Consider the following 22,509-nt stretch of genomic DNA (forward strand, 5'->3'; position numbering starts at 1 on the left):
GAATCTTCCTTTTAAATGTGAGTAGGCGTTTGCTTTTGTTAATTATTTTAAGGCTTAGATATGGAGAAAATGTCAACTTAATTATGTTTAATTAGAGTATGGGTGTATAAATAAAAAAATCAACATAACAAAAATATTTGGGGCTATACAAAATTTTAAATTGCGTATGAATAAATAAATTTGTAAAGCAAACACAGATCTATAATCCCACTTACTAAACAGAAAAATTAACACTTACTTATATTTCTCTATAAAAAATATGATGGTGACTTTAAAATTATTTTTTCAAATAATTATACTGAAAATTTCACATAAAAACAACTGATTGTTCTGTCTTGATCCAGAGAATAGATCCAGTGGAGGGCAAAGGATCAAATTAGCAAGATGAGATAAAAAGTTGCAAGGCAAACATATGGCAGCTAACAGCATGTGAATTTCCTTTGAACTGAAGTTTAAAACAAAACAAAACAAAACAAAAAAACATTTAATACTTATGTTGTGTTACCAAAAGATAACTAAGGATAAAAAACACTATAAGTATTTTTTGTTCTTAGTGAAATGGTAATTTTCATGGACCAACACAGTGAAGGTTCTGTTTCATTTCCTTGGAGAAAATAATCATTCATCACACTGAGATACATATTTAATGCATTTGGTAAGGAAGAAACACTACTGATAACTTGCTATCACTGCACAGTTCTTCTCTGCAAGAAATTGCAAAGCAGCAAAACTGCAAAGCAGCATGTATACCAATGTGACATATTAACAAATCTCATACTTCATTATGGTCCCACACCACATTATTATCTCTAAAATGGAAAGATGTGGATTTGAAGTATGGGCTGTTCAGTGGGTAAAGAATTGGTCGGATGGTAGCTGTAGACAACAGCCCTACATCCAGGTGGAGGCCAGTGATGAGTGGCGCCCCCCAGGGGTACAACTTGGTACTGGTAATCTTCAGCATCAGTATTGATCATGAACATAGTGAGATTGTGTGTGCACACTCAGCAAGTTTACTGGTGACACCAAAATGAGTGGTGCAGTTGATAAAACAGAAGGAAGGGATGCTATCCGAAGGGATCTGGAAAGGCTTGAAAAGTGGACCCACATGAAGCTAATTGAGTTCAACAAGGCCAAGTGCAAGGTGTTGCTCTTGGGTCAGGGCAATGCCAAATACAAGTACAGACTGAAAGAAGAACTCATTGAGAGTAGATCCATGGAGAAGGTTTTGGGGGTTGTGGTGGATGAAAAGCATGATATAAGCTAGCAGTGTGCTTTTGCAGCCTATAAGGCCAATAGAATCCTGGGCTGCATCAAAAGAAAGTGGCCAGCATAGAGAGGGAAGGCATTGTCCCCCTTTACTCCACTGTCGTTAGATTCCATCTGGAGTACTGTGTCCAGGTCTGGGGCCTCCAGCACAAGATGTGGAACTGTTAGAGTGGGTTCAGATGAGGCCATGAGGGTGATCAGAGGGTTGGAGCCTACAAACAGAGGCTGAGGGAACTGTGCTTGTTCAGTCTGCAGATGGCTTCAGGGAAGCCTCCTTGTGGCCTTCCACCACTTAAAGTGAGCTTACAAAAAGGAGGGAGACTAACTTTTTACACAGAAAGATAGTGATAGGACAAGGAGGAATGGTTATAAAATAAAAGAGGGGAGATTTAGCTTAGATGTTAGGGGAAAATTCCTTACTTAGAGGGCAGTATGGCACTGGCACACGCTGCCCAGAGAAGCTGTAGATGCCCTATCCCTGGAGGTATCCAAGATCAGTTTGGCTGGGACTCTGGGCAATCTGATGTGGTGACTGATTTAGAGGTTGGCAACCCAGACCATGTCAGGGCAGTTGGAACTGGATGATCTTTAAGCTCCCTTCCACTCCAAGCCATTCTGTGATTCTGTGACTCTTAAACTGATCCCATTTGATCACAGTTGATCACAGTTGTTGATTTTATCTGTTTACCTAAGGATCTATGAAGATCACCCCTGTGCAAATACATTCACTTCCCCAAGTCAGTCTTCCTGAATGCGAATAGTGTAAGTGATTTAGGGAGATGGTTCCCATTATTTTGAGAAACTTGGGGTAAGGTCCATCTCAGTTATCACAGGAAGGGATGGCCTGTCTTTGGAGATAATCTATAGCCTTTCTTTTATTTTACAGGGAGATGTTAGCTGTCTCACCTTTTTTGGTTTTTATTCTTTTTTTTTTCTTTTCTTCTTTCAGTCATCCAAATTAGATGTTTACTCACCTCACTGAAACTAACATTTAATCTTAAGAGAAAACAGAGATCAAATCTAAGGCCGGATGCTTGCAGTCTTTAGAGAAACATGACTTACACGTAACTCTTAACACAAATAACTCTAATAATAAAAACGTAGAGTGTAATTTTCTTAGTGAAATTACCAGAAATCTATCTGCTATGTTTGTGTTAGTCTGTGTTCATAATGAGAAGCAATAGCCTTCTGAATAAACTACCTAAAAATCTAAATGTTTGCCTTAGTATACTGAATAATTAATAATTAATAGTTAAAAGAGAAGGGATATTTATTTTATAAGGAACAAAACACTGGAAAATTTACACTAAAAAACCTTCAAAAGAAAGTTTTACAACTTAGCATGCTCTGAAACATCTCAAAGCAGTTAAATCTGAAAATTTTCCTATGTTCCTCAAACCATAGCAAAGCAGAGAATTTGGCCACTGTAGACCATTTGGCAAATGTTTAACATGTTCTTTACGGCACTAATGAAATCAAGATGAAAGCAGAAAAGGATTATATGAGTAAGATAATCACATTATCACACTGGGAGCTCTAAAGAAACAGAGAAAGAGCCTGAACAGGGAAATCTGTGTGTATGCCCATGAGGTTGCTGCAGGCAACCTATGGAGGAGAAGAGGTAATAACAGAAGTCCCAGCCAAGTTTAGGACAAAAAACGAAGTCCTGATATACCACATCAATGAATCCTTCCATCAGACTTCTCTCGTTGCCTTGAGATCTACTCAGCATACAGCTAGAATATCGGTCCCATATGTGTAACTGATCCACCAATGAAACCATATTATACCATACCATACCCTACATAGCTATGTGACAGCCCTTTTAATATACAACCAGAAAACAAGCAGTGTCCTTACAAAGATATTTAAGTTCCTCTAAAAACATACTTTGAAAGTGAGTTCACTGAAGTTTCCTAACTTGTAAATAGTATATTATCTTCGAGTGTCTATAAATTACTTTTTACTTTCCCTCTTAAAATCTAATTTGATGAGTAGTTATTGAACTTAATTTGAGGTAAAACTTGCTCACTCCATATTTACGTTTTGACTGCTTCAGTTAATTTACAAACTAGGCAAATAATTATAGTATAAAAACAAAATATTATCTACCTTGCATCTCTCACTAAAGCAGATGAATTTTAAGTTTACCACAGGGTTTCATTCAAGAGGCAAAAAATAATTTTCTTTTCATCAAATCCCTGCCTGTGAAACTGCAGTTCTGCATTACATATGGGAATTTGTCTATCAGCAGTCAGACACACAGCACATTTCAGATAGGCAAAGAAACAAAGCTTATCTCCAAATTTCTTATTTTTACTTTTTATCTTTGCCCAACATTTTCTCTCACTTCTCAGCTGAAAGGGCTGTCATATTTTCAGTCTCTTCTTTACCCTGGTGTTCTCCCTTAGTGGTATTTCTGAATGACTTTAGTTTTCAAAATCAACAAGAAAAAAGTCTCCCTAGCAGTAAAGGTGATATCTCTTTGGATAATTCACAGATACATTTAATTAGAGGGTGTATTATCCTTTATTTTTAAGTGTAAACTTAAAATGGAGTTATTCAAAAAGCTCATTGTAAGTTTGAAAGCAAAAACTTCTAGCCAAATTCTAAGTCAAGAGTATACAATCATTTACTTTATCAGGTTCTTTTCATCACAACTTTGCTGTCATGATACATACTTCAGAAATCTAACAATTTAATTTATCTCATTTCCTTAAGGGTTTTTAACTTCTCAGCGAACAATGGCAACAAAAACCTATGTCAAAAAGCTGCATCTAAAACTTCTAAGATGCATCAAAGAACTGAAATTATACACGACAATGCTAAAGACTGACAGAATGCAACAAAGCTTTTATTGTAGCATCCAATTTTCTGAGAATTAAAGAGCAAGTATCAAAGTAGCAGTATTGAAATGAAACTTGGAAACTGTCAACTTTTGATAAGAAGATTGTTTTCAAAGAGCTAGAAACCAGTCAAACATCCCAAAGTCAGTCAAGAGTAAATTAACTTAAACCTTCAGGGTTACATGAATCAGGTACACACTAAAATTCACAGAGATAATCTTCATATTTGATTATGTGTTAAGAGTCAGTTTACTGCTTACAGAAAGGCAGAAGAGGCTATTACATTAATCCAAATTCCATAGAATACAGATTCAAAGAAATATCTTCTATTGTTTGAGCAAAGGAACATAACAGTTTATTTGAGCTGTTAATTTCATTTTTTCATGCAATGAGTTCTGAAATCTACTGTGGCAAATTATGCATGGCACAGGTCAATCTTTTAACAAGCAGCCTTGTGGATGATCTCCATGGCTTTAGACTCTTCAGATAAAAGACTACAGCTATCCAGACATCTAATTATGTAACAACCTAGTTTGAGGGGAAAACAAATGAAAGACAGAAGTAGGAAAAACATTGCTTCATCAGGCTTCTAGGTAGTTCTACAGAAAAGGAAAGTGGGAGAATATGAAGTTGTGTTTGCTGTAAAGCAGTGTCTAAATACTCCTGAAAAGAGACCGTATGCTTTCATCACGGAAATATGAGGTATTTAGAAGTGTAGGTTCTTAATTTATATTGGCTATGCTATTTAACAAATCTTTCTTATCTTTCAGTGTGTATTTTTTCTTATAACACTTTTTCACCTGCTGTTTGAAATGGTCTTCCACTTACAATGAAAGGAAGATTACTCACCACCGTACATTTCTTTTAAATGAGGTGCCTTAATCAAGTTCACACCATGAGCACACTTTTTTGTACTGGTGTTTGCACACAGATGTTGGTGCAGAAAGCATTTCAACTAAATGCCTTTTGCATCAGCAGAAGTTAGGTGTCACCTTATCTTCTGCCATAGAATGCAATAATAAGAATGGCTGTGATTAGTATGGGATTTTCAATTCCTACTAACCCCATGTCTCCTGGAAGGATGAACTCTGAAGAATAAAGGAGTAAAGGAAAGCTCGTGAATGGGCATGTCAGCAATACATACAAATAAAGGAACTTTAATTCTTTCTTTTAGGTACTTTCCAGACATACATTAACAGTATGAGTAAGATCAGTATTGATCACAGCGTTTGTTGCGAGTCACTTTAAAGAGACAGACAAGGTGGAGCGGGGGTATTTCCAAAGTTTATCATAAACACAGTACTGGAGATACTGGTATCTCACACACTTTTCATGTTCATATAAGCAAAGGCAAAATTTATTTCTACTTGCAAGACATACAGATTGAGCTGCTGTCCCTGTATTGGCCTGAACAATTACCTGTCACCTGTGGAGCTGGGCATGCACAGCAACCATCACTACATAAATTAATGTTCTGAGACCAATAAGGATAATGTTTCGGGAACAACAAATAATGCTATCCTGTCTCAGCTGGAAGATATCCAGGACATTAGTAGGAGTCCTACACATGCAGTATGCATTCAGCTAATGCTAACAGCCAGGGAAGCCAAGAGTCTTTCTTGTCAGTCCAAAAATCTCTGTAGAGAGCAATACAACAGTTGCCACAGTTATATGCACTGCAACAGTCATTTAAATAGACTTCACCTAAAACCTCAGGGCAGGCTGCTAGTCCTCTTAAACATTTTCCCTATAAGTTTGGTTGTTTAAAATATGATTTGTGGATATATTTTGTATAATTAATCATGACAAAACTCACATTGAACTTGCTTAGTATGAAATCATTCCTCAGGGGTGAGCAGGAGGTTGTGTACTCCAAAGACAAGTATACTTCTTCTGTTCAACAGGAACAGGTGCTCAGAATGTGGAAAAGTGGGTGTCAGATATCTTAGACTTCTACACAGAAAAATCCTAAACACAGTCCTGATTTCACCTTATTAGGGCCATCTAGTTCATTTTTGTCGATTAGTCTGCTGCCCAGTGAGGGAAAATTAGGTTGACACTTGGTGAAAGCAAATGGGGCAAACAGAATCCTCCCTCACAATACAGCTGTTTCCTGCAGACCTTGCAGTACAACATGGTCACTGATGCCAAATCACAATGGCTGTGTTAATTCATATTGCTAAAAAGCATAAGACAAAAGCAAAAAGACATACACTCTGGCTGTTTGGACATTCTCTTGGGAGAGTAAGTAGTAGGCTCCAGTAGCTAGTAAGCTTCTGAATGAGGTCTCCCACTTCCCTGTTCATTACTCTAGCCTGTGATCAAAAAGGTAGATAGCTTATCACCTATATCTTTCTTCATGTAATCATATAAAATAAAATTCAGTACTTCTCAGTGTAAAATAACACCTCTGTTTCTGTTGTGGAGAAAGAATTTTGATCTTTTAACATTTATACCCAACACATATTATGGTTTTCTTTTACCATATGAGTAACCACATGTGTACTATATTACAAGTCATAAGCTATTATAAAGACCCACAGGACTGCAGAGCAAGTCATACTTAACACAGAAAAACATATTCCAAAACAGCCTGCTGGAGCAGATTAATATGGAGAAGTTATATTATTTTCGCTGCAACCTGTAATTCTTCATAATGGCAGCTTGGACATGTGATGTATGTGCAAAGATCACTTATCCTTCTCTCAGAAGGGCAACTTCACTAACATTTAATCTGTCTTTGACATCTGCTAATAATTATCATGTCCACTATTACCTACATATGTATCCTGTGCCACATATTTCACATAATATTTTAAATAGGTGCAATATGTCAATATTAATGTCCAAACACCAAATATAAACAAATAAATAAGATTTTTTTATAAGACTGACTTTCACTTACAAGCAACAGCATTTTTTCTTTCATCTACACAACATATGTGAGATAGCCACCTTTACAGTTTCTTGAGAAGGGTGCTAGCTCAATTAGCAGGGCATGACTATAACACACTTGATACTTCCCCTCGGTCAGCTACCCTCTTTTCCAGAGAACATCCACTGTCAGACCACACTCTGAACTAATTGTATAAGCAACAACAGGACAATCCACTTCTGGTATTTTCTCAGGATCACAGAATAACAGCATAGCTGAGGTTTTAAAGGACCTCTGGAGGTCATCAGATCCAAAATAGATTCTTGGGACAAAAGTCAAGAAAGATGCACTCCAATGGCAAGTCTACAAGTAGTCCTGAGGACTACTTCCAGTGGGATGATTTTCAAAGAATCAAGGAACCGGCTTTGTCACATGGTGGCATATGAGATCTCGTGCCAATGGAGAGGCCATCACAGCACAATCCACAGCCTTCTTCCATTACTGTCCTACAAAGATTTTTTTGGGAACAGTAGGGCTAATCAATTGGTTTAGATGGCACCAAGTCACACCAAACTACTCACACACACATAACCTAACACTGAATAAGTAGTATTGCATTGTAATACATAATATTTCTGCAGAAGGATGAAAAAAAAATAAAAATGGCTATAATACTTTATTTTCAGCTTTGCAGTAATGAAAAGCTAAAGCCTGACAAGTTTGGTAAATGCTCTGCCTTTGGCCAGAAAGGTTATCATGACCTTGTTTGTTACTTATAAAGGAAAACAAAGATACAGTATTTTTGTTTAGTTGAAATATTTGAACTGCCTGCTAGGATTGCTTTTGATTATAATTACATAAAGGTCAAGCTGCTTTGACACCATGTGGTTTTGATAAGGTGCTCCTATGGTTAACCTACAGAAAACACTGTGACCTTAATGTTACAATCAGTTCAAGGCTGACATAAATATTAAAAACTGATTGGTATAGCTAGAAAATGTTATGTTACATATCAACATGTATCAACAAATCTAGCTGAGATGTAAATATACAAATGAAATATTAGAACGCTGATGAAGTATCAAAATATTGTTCTGCTCCACCTTGCAATAGGTGAAAAAAATGACTGGGAGGAGTTGTGACAAAGCACATGACAGGATTTGGCTGGTCATTATTAAAAAAAAAAAGGAAAAGAAAAGGTTAGAAAAGATAATTGGATTCTTATAGAATTGCAATATAGTCTCATATATCTAAGTAATACCAAGTAATACCTTCTGCAAGTGAATAAAAGGTTACGTAGATAGAACTCAAGTGTTCAAAAACAGAAAGTTGTCAGAGCCACAGTTTTTGAATTTTTTTTTTTTTTAATATGGGAAAAAGCGCTAATGAGTAGAAGGTTCTCTTGCCTGAAAGAGACACTTCTGTAATAGACTAAGTCAGTCTCTTACAGAGACAGACAACTGTTTATCAACGGCAACAGAGAAGATCTACGCAAGATTTATAACTATCAGTATCACTGAAAAAAATCAGGCTTTCTAATGAGAGCTGAGGTGTATTCTAACTATACCATAGACTCTCCAGTAAGTCAAAGCTCAAGGAAACTTCTGTAATGAAAATTTACCTCTATCATACTTAAAACTTAACCTGGGATGATGTCCTGAAACTGCTTAAAAAGTGTTTTTCGTGTAGGCTAAGCAAAAGTTCCACTGCAGATTTTCATTGTGGTTTCAAAAGCCAGTTGGCTTATGCTCAGGCATACCAGAAATAAAAAGTCATACATATTACAGAGAAGTGATAGGAGCACTTTATACGAGGGAAGAGTTTTACCGGATGGGGAAACAATATGCAAGAGAGAAACCAAGAAATTGGATGTAAGATGCAAACAAAGGGAAAAGAATAAGAAAGTGTGGAGTTGATGTAAACAGTCTGTAGTGTAAAGTAAGCTGCCCAGGGACAGCTGCAGATAGTGAAGATAGGGCAGTATATGGAGAAAGAACAAAATATATATATATATATATAAAGGAAGATGATACATCCATGTGGACAGGCACATTCTCCTACCCCATCTGAAATTCAACTCAAAATTCTTAAATCTCTAAGTGTTTTTAGAATAACAGACTGTCAGCAAATCCACTGAAAACTGTGTTTAGATGTTTAGATGGCCTGGTATTGTAAATCACAGAGAGAACAACCTGCTAATATCAATGTCTCCATTTATTCAGGTGATACAAGACTGTGTTGCATAGCTATGAATGATGACTAGAGATACTCACATGAAAAGGCAATACAGTAACATTTACAGCTTCTATCCACCACATTTTAAAATTACCAAATAAAAGAATACATAAAAATAACAGAGAAGTCACAAAGGCAATGACAGCCATTTAGCATTACACAAGCAAGAGCTATTCAAATGTTTTATCCTCGAATGAAGAACGTCAGGGGTAACGTAAAAGAAAGGAGTCAGAGACCTGATACTCAGGGGAACAGATATAGGAAAGCACTCGCTACTACCAAGCACAGGACATTAAGGGAAGTTTCTACCTTCCTTAAGAACGAAAGGTGTTTGGAGCAGAAGTTTGTTCCTTTACATGATTTTATCAGTGGGGGCAATTATTGAAATGTCAATTTTACTTATCAAAATTTAATAGAATGACTACTTAAAATTTGAAAACTATAAAAGTTATCTGACTTTTGGATAATGATTAAACACAGACTACCAGAACTACCATCTTAGTGTTAACCAGCAGTATCACCAAAATCACTTAACTTGTTGTTCTTCACTGAACAGTGTAAAACTCAGTTACAGAAATAATTATGATGCTGAATTTGTAGAAGCAAGCTCACTTGTGACTACCTGTAAGATGTGAAATTCTTTTCTCTGGAAAGCACTTCAGCTACTTCCACCTTAATATTTTCTACTGCACCAGCATCTGAGCACTTTAACTTTTACAAGTCTCATAAATGTCATTTTCATATGGATTAATCATCTATCAATTACACATTTCATAGTCACAGGTTTTTTAAAAGTTATTTATAATGAAATCCTAAACAAAATGCAGGAAAAATATATTCAACTTTTCTATTTTCAACTGCTTCACTGTCAACTCAGACTGCAGTTTATAAAAATCACTTATCACTTAATCACTTATTAAATTCTTCATTAAATTCTCTTAGATTCTTCATAATAAGCAAAATATTTCCCAGTACAAGGCAGCTCCTGAATTTCAAGCAGTTACCAGCACAGACAGGAAATATGTAACATGAAAGTTTGAAGTATATTGTATTTCTGAGTATACGCATTTGTCAGAATTTGATGTTAGTTATTTGATTAATTTTGTGATTTTATAAACCGTTTCAAGTGTCCTTTTAAAGTATTATATTTAAAAATGTTCTGGTAACATGTTAAAGCCAAGCCAGAACTATAAGTAAGCATAGTGCACACGTTTTCCCATGCTGCTTAACAATTTTACTCATATTAGCATCACAGTTACAGAATTTCCACAAAAGCTGCTGAAACTCAAACACTACATACATTTGCACACATGTCTATGCAGACAAACATGCCTAATTCCTAACATGATTATCTACAGCAATATATAGGCAACAGTATTATCCCAAACACTCTGTGGGGATATACTCTCTTCCCTATTAAAGTCATTCTTGCCTTGTTAAAGGAGACTTATTTCACACACAGTGAGTGTACACCATTTCCCAGAACTGTTATCAGAAAATTATTTTAATATCCACTGTGAGTAGATAAACGAAACTGGTTTGAGTTATCTTTTAGACATTTTTATATACTGGCACAGTGTTCTTCCTATTATCAACAGTCAGTTGTTGTCAGTTTCACTTTTTCACTTGTTACTGTCAAATGGTTCTAGAGAATAATGATAGTGTAAGACTGTCTTACAAGAAAAAGATAGAATCTTTTATTTTCATTAGAATCACCCTATTTCCTTATTCTTCTGTGGCTATTGAAGATAGCAGCTGTCTTTATTTCTCATGCCTTGTCAACTGCATGACTTGTGACATTTTTTGACTTGCGGCACTTGCACGTATCTTGTGCAGCTTGTGACACTACATGACTTGGTCAGAATAGGTATTTTGTATATTTTCTGAACACGGAGGACTTTATGAAGCAAGAACATTTTGGCCTTGGGAAATGGGCGAGATTCAAGACTGAACGGGAAAAAAAGGAAAAAAAAAAAAGACAAAAAATATACATGGAGGTGTCTATCTGTTGGAAAAACTGCACTCTGACAATGAAAGGCTTTCTCAGTTGCCAAAACAAATGTATTTTAGGTGCCTCAAAGTACCTGAGGCATCTACAGTGAGCTATCGGATCTGGGAGGCTACTGTTTTTCTATAGCAACCACTTCTGGCCAGACAGGACACCTAAAGACCCAGATGCCCATCTTCAGTCAACTGAATTGTTCCTTCATCATCTATTTTAAAAGTAGCCTTGGAATTAATCAATTCCTTTTTTTATTTTAATCAGCTGTAAACACAAGCACAGTATTTAACTAATATGCATATTGATATCTATTCTGTTTCTCTGGTAAGTAAGGAGGCTGATAAGAATATTTCTCATAAAGAACATCACAGCTGATCAAGCCTAAAGACAGTGAGTGCGACAATCTTTGAAGGATATATCATATTTGTAAAATATTAGCAGGTCTTAGTAAGTTGAAATTGGATCAGAAGTTCCTTCAGGGTAACTTATCAACTCACAGGAGGGATCCTGCTTGTGTCAACAGTGATATTGACTGAGAGAGGCCTTTATATCTGAGCTGAAATTTCATAAGATCTTTTTTGTTACAATAAATCTTGTGCCTTCCTTAGCCCTGTAAAAAATATTAGTTCAATTGTTGCAACTCATAAGTAAGAGACAAAAAACCTATGTAGTAGCTCAATTTGTCAAGACAAATTGAGGTTCAAAGGAGAAGTCTTCTGCTATCTAATGAAGAAACATAGGCTTGTGCTATCTTTCAGATTGTTTTGCCACATCAGTGAAAATGTAATAGCTAGGAAAAGTGGATGAAACACAGACATATGTGTAAGGTACCTTTAGGTGACTCTATCCAAAGTCATATTCCTCAAACTCCACAAAATATTACAAAACCATACAGAACTGCAATTTAAATAAAAGATTTTCTATTTCAAAATAATAAATTATTTCAATCTAGTTACTTCTGTTGATAATTAGAAATATCTGCACGCTGCATGAAAAGATTGAGTCTATGGTCACAATGAGCTGGAAGCTGCAAATACACATGATAAAGAGACTGACCCTGAGTCAGAGATTACCTGAAAAATGACAGTTCAATCAATAAAGCCTAATGATGGATAGATGAGGAGCAGATTTTACAGATGGTGTCAATTCTTGGATATTTACACAAAGAGCTGATTTTTGAAGAGTCAGGGACCTTGAAGTCAGCCTGTCAGCCAAGAGTGGGTCCAGCAAATGTCTTTGCTGGAAACATGAGCTGGAAAAATGAGAAACATCATCTGTCTGGTCACCAGCTTGATGATAGGACTACAGAAAACACATGAATCAGCATGCATGTCCAAAAATGATTATTTGGCAACATGAGATCTTCAATCAGTTTTGCATTCATCACAGATAAATGTCTGGCATACTCAGATATATGTGCAGATGCCAAGTATATGAGGAACCTCAGAGAAGAGTTTACTGGCATGTTTAGGCACACTTGCATTTTTTGTTGTAATCAGGAACTGAATGGATTTGTTATTAGCATATTCCTGGACTAAGCTGAGCAAAAAATAACAATAGATGATGGATTTGCTTTACTGGGTGAATTGGCTGCGAGATAACCTGTCATTCAGATCTAAAATAAAAACACATCTGGAATACAGAGACAAACAAAAACTGACATAACTTACCTGTATCTTTAAATTCAGAAGAATTGAGTAAGTGTTGTGTAAAAGATGTTGTGTAAGGACAGTAACTATTCTCATTAAAAGTTTTAGATTACTATATCTTAGATTACTGCGAGAATAGATAATCTCTAAACTGAGAAGAGTTCGTCAATCATTAGTTTTAATGAGAAGATAACAGAAGCAAAGAGCATACTTATGAGGAGGGAAGGATATTTTCCTTTACTATTGATATTTCAGTTGTCTGAGACTTGCCTTCACTTATGGAAATGCGAGAGCAAGGAACATGAAAATTCTCTTACCACACGTGGACGCTTCCTCTACTGCTGAAAGATGAGCATTCCAAAAAGTAGAACTTATTTCAGTTCTCAAAAAAAGTAAGAGCTAGAAAGGCATGTGCAAGCTGGACAAAGAGTGGAATCATGCATGTATCATAATTATACAGTATTAAGAACCCAGTAACTCATGCTGATGGGTTACTGCAGACACTTCAGAAGTGTAATGACATACCCTACAAAGGAATGATGCACTCCTGATAAGACTGCTATTTTGCTCTCAGCCATCAGTCAAATTTGCTGTAGAGAAGACAGCATAGCATAACAACAAGCTATTATTAAAGAAGATGAAAAAATGACCCTTCCCATAAATGTATGCATTTTTCCTTGAAACCCTGCTATTAAGTCAGGGGAAAAAAAGGTGTTTAATGCTTGTCTGAGTAAAGTTAACTTTCCCTTTCTTTTGAGAAGTTAGAACTCAAGCTTTCAGTTGCCTTGAATTTGCTATAAGCCTGAGCACAGCATGTTCAATATTAATATGAAACTAACTATACTTTTAAAATATAGTATCTTTAATTGTATTTTCCCCTTCTTAATGCATGCCTTTGCATTTAGAATTAAGAAAAACTGGTGCAGTACTACCATATTAGCATGAACTTGCATCAAAGCAACGTTCAGTTGCATCAAGAACTGAAATGTGTAAAATGCTTAACCTAATGTTTTGGAACACGAAAATTCCTCTTTTATATTTTATCTAAATTATTTTTGACAGCTGTAAAACCTGAATGAATTACATTTGACTGAAATGTCCTGGTAGTTCTCTCCTTGAAAAAGCAGTGATGAAGGAGTATACTTATTCCTCAAAACACAGACTTTTTAGCAGTATTAAACCAACAGGTACCACAATTTAATGTCATGACTATTAATTATATTTTAGTTCAATGGAGTAATAAGTGAATCAGATAATCTAAACTCTGTGCTGCACCCTTCTCTGTACAGGGTGAACAAGAAGCAAGCCTTGAATTAAAACACCACATTTGACAGGATAATTTAATTAGACTGCAGTAGTAGGCTAGCTGAATGCATTCCATTCCTTTGAGAAGGATGCAAGGGGAACACAGCATATATAGCATACAGCTGATAGAACAGTGACAATACTTGGTATATCAAGTTACTATCTTGTTTCTGAATAAAAGGATTCTTATGAAAAGAAATGCAAGAAACACGCCAAGGACTGAAATTGTCATTGGCAAGTCCATCGACTTCTTTGAGACTGAGAGAAATCCTATGCCAGCAACCATGTTTGGACTATCCCACCCGGTCATTACCAGTGAACTTATGGCCCATTATGATGAAAAATCAGCTTTGAGTTCTTTTATACACATGCCCTCTATAATATCCTGTAATAATAAGTTTGACAGCTTAATTATTTAACAATTCATTTTACTTCATTGCTGGTAACTATACTGTTTGTTTTCATCACAGAATGAAAAATAATGGTGAATAATAAGCCCATCTTCACTTTTTTTTCCATACCACTCAATGTTATTGACTTCTATCATACTAGTTTTTAACACCTTTTACAAACTGAAAAACAGTAATCTGTTTGATCATCTGTTGAAGAGAGTATAGCATCTCCTTGACATGTTTTCTGCCTTTCCATGAATTGCTTATAAACTTGTATTTGAGATAGAAGAAAAGTAACTACACATGTTATTTACAACTAGCAGAAATACTTTTTTCAGGACATAATTTTTATGTTGCTATTGGTTCTTATTATCCTAATTCCCAATATTTCATTTACTTTTCTGATAATCACTGAGCTCTGAATTAATATTTCACATTAAGTTAAATTCAATAATTCCAATACTCCTATTTGAGAAACCAACAGTATTGAAAGAGAAATGAATGAAGGCAAGTATCAAAGCAAAGATCCCTTTAAATTCTGAAGTGTATATTGAGAATAGATGTTAACATGCCTAGGAAGTAACACTGAAGCTTTAGTTGCAACTATCTTGATTAATTCACTATTATTCAACAAAAGTCCTCACCTCCCTACTCACTTTCTTCTTCAAATAATTTATGAGCTAATTCTACAGCACCAGCACCTCTTATTCCAGCATACCTCACAGGTAACCTGTCTCATCTGGGAAAAAAAAATAGCTATTTCTTCCTAGTATCTTTTCCAAATGTTTTAAGTAACTATTTTACCCTAAAATAATCTGGTCTTCTACAGCTCAGGTGCTTGGAGAATTTTTGGTAAGAAACATTTTTAAAACATTGAGGAAATTCAAAGATAGTTTTGTATATGATTGTTTATATCAGGAGACAAAACCTAAACATTTATCTCATAGGACTATATTCCAGAACTGTTTGCCAGATCAAACGTCAAGGAAGAGGTTAACACGCTGAGGCTTGTGACAAATCAACCAGGAATCTACAGAAGCATCCTCTCATTCCTTGCAAGAGACCTCAGTTGGATTTGGCAAAATCAACTTGGGAAGCGTGCTCTTTTAAAGCAGATCTTTAAAAGCACATATTCATTGCAGGTATGTGATGGAGGAGGAGGCCAGAAGCAGCAAGAATCAAAACCATCTTTTGGAGAACAGAACTTTAAACAGAAAAAGTGGAAACATTAGAGGGCAGCATGACATAGGGCCTACAAGCAATGCCCAATTCTCTAAAATGAACAAAGCCAATGGAGAAAAACGGTGCAGAGTCCAGAACGCCAACAGATCTGGATTTCCAGTCAGTAAAGCATCAGGTAGAAGCTGTTAAGACTCAACTTTTCCTGGTATTGAAGATGTCTTCAGAGTGCCTCCTGCTTTTTTATTTTATACATTCATTTTTTACTACTATAGAATAACTGGAACAAGGATGTTCATCACCCTTCCTGCTAACACTGAGCATAACAGAAAGCAGAAAACGAGTTTCATTTTCTCAACTAAGTATGATGTAGTTGAAACGAGAGAGCACATCCTCTTACTCATGGCCTTCAGTCCTTTAGTACTCTACCCCAAGAGTACAAAATCAGAGCACTAAAATACCCAGCTGAACTGTATTCTTCAGCCTTGCATATAAAAGAAATAATCATCCCCTCTAAAGATGGAAAAAGGAAAGATGGTGACTGCAGAAGTGCTTGAATGATCTCTTTCAACATCCCTCAGTATGTAAAGAGACTGAAGAGAGATCAAGGTGAATATCCATTATTCCAGCTCTACCAGATCTAGGCCTCCTCCATAATGCGTAAGGAACTCATCACATGACTAAAAAGATCCTGTGAGGACCTCCAATCATGCAGGTAAGTTGGCTCGATTTCTTTCTAGGTCATGAAGAACACAGGTCATCCAAGGATGGCTGCAGCTCGAGTACTGTGCTCAGTTCTGGGCCCTTCACAACAAAGACAGACACTGAGGCCTTGGAGTGTGTTCAGAGAAGGGTAATGAAGCTGTGAGGGGTCTGGAGTACAAGTCTGATGGGGAGTGGCTAAGGGAACTGGGATTTTTCAATCTGGAGAAGGCTCAGAGGAAATATTATTGGTCTGTACAGCTGCCTGAAGAGAGGTTGTGGTGAGGTGATGTCCCACATAACCAGTGAAAGGACAAGAGGGAATGGCCTCAAGTTGTGCCAAGGGAGATTCAGGTTGGATGTCAGAAAATACTTCTTCTCCAAGAGAGTTGTCAGGCACTGGAATGGGCTGCCCAGGAGGTGGTGGAGTCATTGTCCTTGGAGGTGTTCAAGAAACATTTAGACATTGTATGAAGGATATGGTTTCGTGGAAAATATTGGTGATAGGTGGACAGCTGGACATGATGATCTTAAGGCCATTTCCAAACTTTTTGATTCTATTATTCTAAGGATGAATGCCCCATGAGAATCATTAATATGATCTTTCTCTTTAGATAAAAAAGTGGGTTTGGCTGGTACCAAGACACAGTAAAATGTTTTCTAAAAACTGAACCTTTCTTTCTAAAGAAGTGGCTTCAAACCCAGTGTCAGCTCACATAACACTGACAGGGTGGAAGGCTCTCTCTATACTTCCACAGCAGATGCTCCCATGCATTTTTTCAAAACTACCTAAAACCTTCCTTCTCAAATGATTTTGGGGAGTTTGCTTTTAACAGTGGAGTGGGAGATTCTAGCAATACATATTTAATCAGACAGGTTTTTCCATTTCAGTTCTCTTTTGTTGTTTAATTCAAATACCTGCAGGTTTGTGAAAATGATGCTAGGAAAATACTGGGTACAATTTGTTTGCATGCCTGTGTTTCTCTGTGAAAAATAAGGGGTTCTTCAAATCTTGTAGCAAAAACCTTCATGCAAAATTTCATATCCCAGAGAAAATCTTTATTTAAAACAATCAAGCAAGAGAAATAGCACTGTTCTACGAATTTTCACATCATCATTCACAAATAATTAAGCAAAGTAATTTACACTCATTCACAGATAAACTTTATTTTGGAAAAATTGCCAGATATTTATTATTTATTCGAAGAATTTATTTGTTTCTGAAATCAAATAAATTTCTGACTTTAGCACTCATAAGTAATGTTGGTTTTTTTTTTTTTTTTTTTTGGGGGGGGGGGGGGGAGTATATGCACTCGAAATTGTCCTATTCTAAAAAAGTATCATTTCTCTACTACACAGAGGAATATGTTATTACCAATAATTTTTCTGATACTATTCTGTAGACCAACTCTCACAAACCTGCAGAAGACAGCTTGTGTTTATTTTCTACAGGACTAATATTATGAAGTTTTTAGAACTGTTAATAACAAATGTTCACCAAAGGAAGTACTGGCTGCTCACTGCACAACCACAAATAAATAATTTATTTGGGTAGTTGTGTATAATTTACATATGCTGCAGTTCAAAAAACTAATTCCCCAATTTCAGAAGCTGATACTTGCTTGACTTAAATCAACAGCACTATTGACAAATATATTAATTTGGAACATCATAGTTTGCCTCTTCACTGGAGTGGAAAAAAAGATAATTAGATGTTCAGTATTGTTCTGTTAAATCTAAGCCACCACATATTAACAGAAAACAGGTAAATTTAAGACCAAATTTAATACAATGGAAATTTATTAGGAAACTTTTGATTGCTAAGACTTTCAAGGACATACACCCTTAACAGACAATTGGTTTTTACTAGTGTTTGTAGTTTCCCTCTACCGTTTCATAAATGTGTACAAACATTGCCCTTGCATGACCTTTAGAATTTATGTAAAACATCTCAGTTAAGCACATCTGTAATATGGCATGCTATTTCCCATTGTTTGCTGATTAAATCCACCTACCATAAATAACTGTCAGAAAACAAGAAGTCAAACTAGTACTTATATTACATTGGTAATTTTCATCAGATTTGTGAACAGCATTTTAATTACAAATAGACATTATGTGATTGCAATGTACAATCTCCACACAATGACCTAACAGCCACAAGGAGGTATTTGGTTGTTCAGTGAAAAACTATTGCATTAAAAAGAACTTCTAAACTAGAAACATCAAGAACGCTTTATTTTCTTGAAAACTACAGCATTTGTAAGAAAACCCTAGACAGCTGAAGTATAAACTACTGCTTTGTGTTTTACAGTAGTTGGTAACAGATGGTAACAACTGTATTTATGCACCCATACAGCATCTATAAAATGAAACACTGTTGTTTTAAAAATAGGCTATAACAGCATAATCGGAGGATCTTTATTACAAATTCATTGATTTTTAAAAAGACATTCTTAAAAAGATCCCTGGTCCAACCTGCTAGATATTTATTGCTTTCTTAATAGCTTAGTTGACAGGTATATTTGTAAATCTGAATATGACACCAGCCTAGGAGAGCTACAAGTTATAAATGGGAAAAGAAATTTGAATTCAGAATAATCATACCAAATTGAAGACATGATCTAGGAGAAACTGAGATGCAGCTAACTAATATAAGTTTAGCTAAGAATGATCAAGTGAGAAAATACAGGAAGGGAAACAGTATTCAGCCATTGTTCAGAATTGAATTTTGGTGGTGAGAATTACCAAGAGAGTGAAAAGTGACCAGCAACAGCACACTCTTGCATAAAAGCAACACACTGGGTTTCTAAGTACGGCCTTGAGTACAAACTAATACTTTCACCCAACTTGTTGGTACGGCCACAGCTCCATTTTCACAGAGGTGCTCTACTTAAACTCAAAGAGTTCAGAAGGAAATATTGTCAAAGTTCTAGAAAAGGTAATCTAAAAGTAAAACTGAGCACATCAGGAGTTCTTCAGCTAAGAGGAAACTGGCTGGATCAACAGCTGAAGCGAGGGCAAAACACAGAAAACAGACATGCCAATTAGAATCATAGTCATAGAATCACTCAAGTTGGAAAAGAATTTAAACATCATCGAGTCCAACCATGACCTAACCATATTACCCTAACTCTAACAACCTTCCACTAAATCATGTCTCTGAGCACCACATCCGAACAGTTTTTAAACACATCCAGGGATGGTGACCCAACCACCTCCCTGGGCAGCCTATTCCAGTGCTGAAGAGCTCACTGTGCTACCTGTGGGAACGTTGTCTGGTTGTGGCTGTCAGAAGGAATCCTTTCCCAAGAGCTCACTGTGGTGTTCACTTTCTACAGATCTGTGGTATGCACTCCTCAAAGCCCAGCTGCTGAACTCACAGGTAACACAGAACTTTCTCTCACTGGTATTTCAGTTCTTAACAGCCTCTTCCTCCTACAGAAACATTGTTCTCACTGAACTAATTTCATCACTATTTACCGAATCCAACCACACCGGACAGGCCTACCAGTGAAGTAACACACTTCCTAAGTTGGTTTAAGAGAAGCCTTCAGGAGAAGACTTTAGAGTATAGCAGTAAGAAGTTTGAAAAGAGACCCACAACAAAAAAATTAAAAATGCAAATACAGTCTTCAGGTAAATGCAAATTCCTCCATGTCCAGGTATACATTTTACTTCGCATCCTCAAGGTACGTATTATTTTCAAAAGCCGGAAACTTAATTATGGAAAAAATTCACCATCCAAAAAAACCCCAAATTCCTGACTTACTGCTCTTTCCCAAACTTCCCACAATCCCATACCTTAACAGTATGTTATATTCCTTCCTCACTTCACCCGCCGATTTTCAATGCTTAAGGCTTCACATACTGTCAAACAACACTTATCTGGCACACAGAAATGTTTAAGCTCACAACTTCTAACATGACCTCAGTTTCTAAATAGCAACAATTACATGCCATTTGGACATGTTATCAGAAAGCTTATCAGCAAATGAAGCATTTTCTTCACTATGATATAAAAAGGCAAAATTGCACACTCCACCTCTGGGCAGCTTAAGCACTACTGCATCAACACTACGTTTTAAGAGTTTAACTGAGACACCAATGTGAAGAAAATTAATCAAACACCTGTTTACAGAATTGAGCACTAAATCCACAGGAATGCAATATTAATACTGCAGTCAAAATCTTAAATTAGATCTTATATCTCTACATAATTCCTCATCCTAACGCTCAGTTACACTCGAGCCATCATTTTACAAGCAATACATTCACTTTCACAAAAGTGCATTGAAAAGTTACTTGGTGACAGTTCAGAATGACATCCTTTAATGCACCACACGTGCCTGCTGCTATGCAAACCAAGCTTTAACTGTCATGCTGTCAAGAAAAATGATAACTCCCAAGTTGTATCTATCTTTTTAAGGAAGTAAGAGCTACAGAATATCTGACAATAGAAAATTGTTTCACACATTTAAGAAATTCTCCCACTTGCATGAGAACTCTGGGAGAAGTTATGTTTGAAGCTAACAGTGAAAAGAAAAAACACCAAAAGGCATCACAAAATGCAGAGAGATGGAAAGCATTTCAAGTTCTACCTACGCTCGTACTTCTTTCACTTATTCAAACTTCTCTTAGTTTAATACAATATAAAAGTCCACTAATGAAGGAACTGAGCATACATGCAGTAGCCCCAAAGCTGCACTGGGCCATGGAGTTTTTTAGGGAAAATAACTGCTTATTAAAAACTACCGTCAATCCGAAAATCATCATAAATGTATTGCCTTATGCATAACCATTGGGATCACCTGCAGTAACAGATGAGCGATGCTCAAGCTGTTCTACTTTTGATCTCCTAAATTTGGTCCAAAACTCATTATATTATAATCTAGTGAAATTAAGCTCGGTTACATTTGATTACTTCCTTTGGCTTTTGCAGCAAATACTGTGGCATTACACTGGCACAGTGTAACGTGGAGATTTGGAAGTAAAACATTCCCTGCTACAGCTGATACAATCCTTGAGGCAGATTCTCTGATTCTCTCCAATTTAACCCATGGAGTACATGCAGAACACTCATGATGAGGGGGACATCTCACTTCTGAAATGGGAAATCTTTTCACCCTCAGAGCATTTTGCAGTGCACACTACTTTGGGCTGGTAAGAAAGCAGGTTTCTGTAAATATTGATGCTTTCTATTTCTTGCTTTAAAGTGATCCAGTGTCAGTTTTTCAGCTCAGAGCAAAGGCACCCAGATTCTGCGGGGCGCTCTGCTCACCTCCTATTATTTAAATGATTTTAGAAGAAATAAAGAAAAAAATCTCAGTGCCTCTGATACAAACTATGAGCAAAGGCGAGCAAGGCACCACTGTGGAACACCTGGAGTGGGATTTATCCTCACACTGTGTTAATTAAAATCCACACATTTGTTGGAAGTTTACGCTGAACCCAAAGGTCCCGTTAGAAACCCCTCGGCAGAAAGGGATTCAGAAAAAACAGCGTATTTGGGGCTATGCCACACAGCCCAACAAACGCACCGAACTCTCCTGCGCACCGCTACGCGCTACTTTGTTGTCGGCTGTCCTGAGCACAGCGAGGCTGGCAGGGGAAGCCAGCAGAGCCCGGCACGCGGTGCCAATGCTGCCAGCTCGGTCCCCCCGCACCCCTTCCCTTCCCTTCCCCCCGCCCGCAGCGCACGGCAGCACGAGCCGCCCGAGCCGCCGCCGCACCGCCCCGCATCCCTCCGGACGGCGCCCGCGGGTCGCCCCGCCGCTCACCCAGGGGGCTGCAGGCAACTTTCCGGCCGGGCCGGGATGGGGCGAAGCGAGCAGTTACCTGATGTCCCCGCTCGGCTTCAGGGCAGGGCAGAATCCCCGCAACCCGCCGCATGCCCGAGAGGCTGCCGAACGCCCCGGGACGCAAGTCCTCATCCAGCCTCCTCGTCCCGGCGGGCGCCGCGCTCGCAGCCTCGGCGGTGCCGCGGGGAGGGAAGGAGGCGCGGAGGCGGGAGGAGACGAGGCCGAGCGGGGGGCGGGAGCCGGCTGTCCCCGCC

The 22,509-nt window shown here is 37.3% G+C and overlaps 1 protein-coding gene across 4 annotated transcripts in view; it reads right to left on the reverse strand.

The window, feature by feature from the left end:
- SGCG (sarcoglycan gamma) overlaps window positions 1-22,500 on the reverse strand; it is a 116,075-nt gene extending 93,575 nt beyond the window's left edge. For 2 of the 4 annotated variants that reach the window (XM_031615752.2, XM_031615751.2), the window contains exon 1: window positions 22,293-22,500. The gene's annotated coding sequence lies outside the window, so the exon portion shown is untranslated. Of the gene's footprint in view, window positions 1-22,234 lie in introns of all 4 variants that reach the window. The other 2 variants (XM_090133819.1, XM_090133818.1) reach the window with 1 other exon arrangement.
- Window positions 22,501-22,509: the final 9 nt, after the last annotated feature.

Source organism: Phasianus colchicus, chromosome 1 (genome assembly GCF_987193195.1).
Source record: "Phasianus colchicus chromosome 1, bPhaCol1.hap1.1, whole genome shotgun sequence".
In the NCBI taxonomy this organism is placed as follows: domain Eukaryota; kingdom Metazoa; phylum Chordata; class Aves; order Galliformes; family Phasianidae; genus Phasianus; species Phasianus colchicus.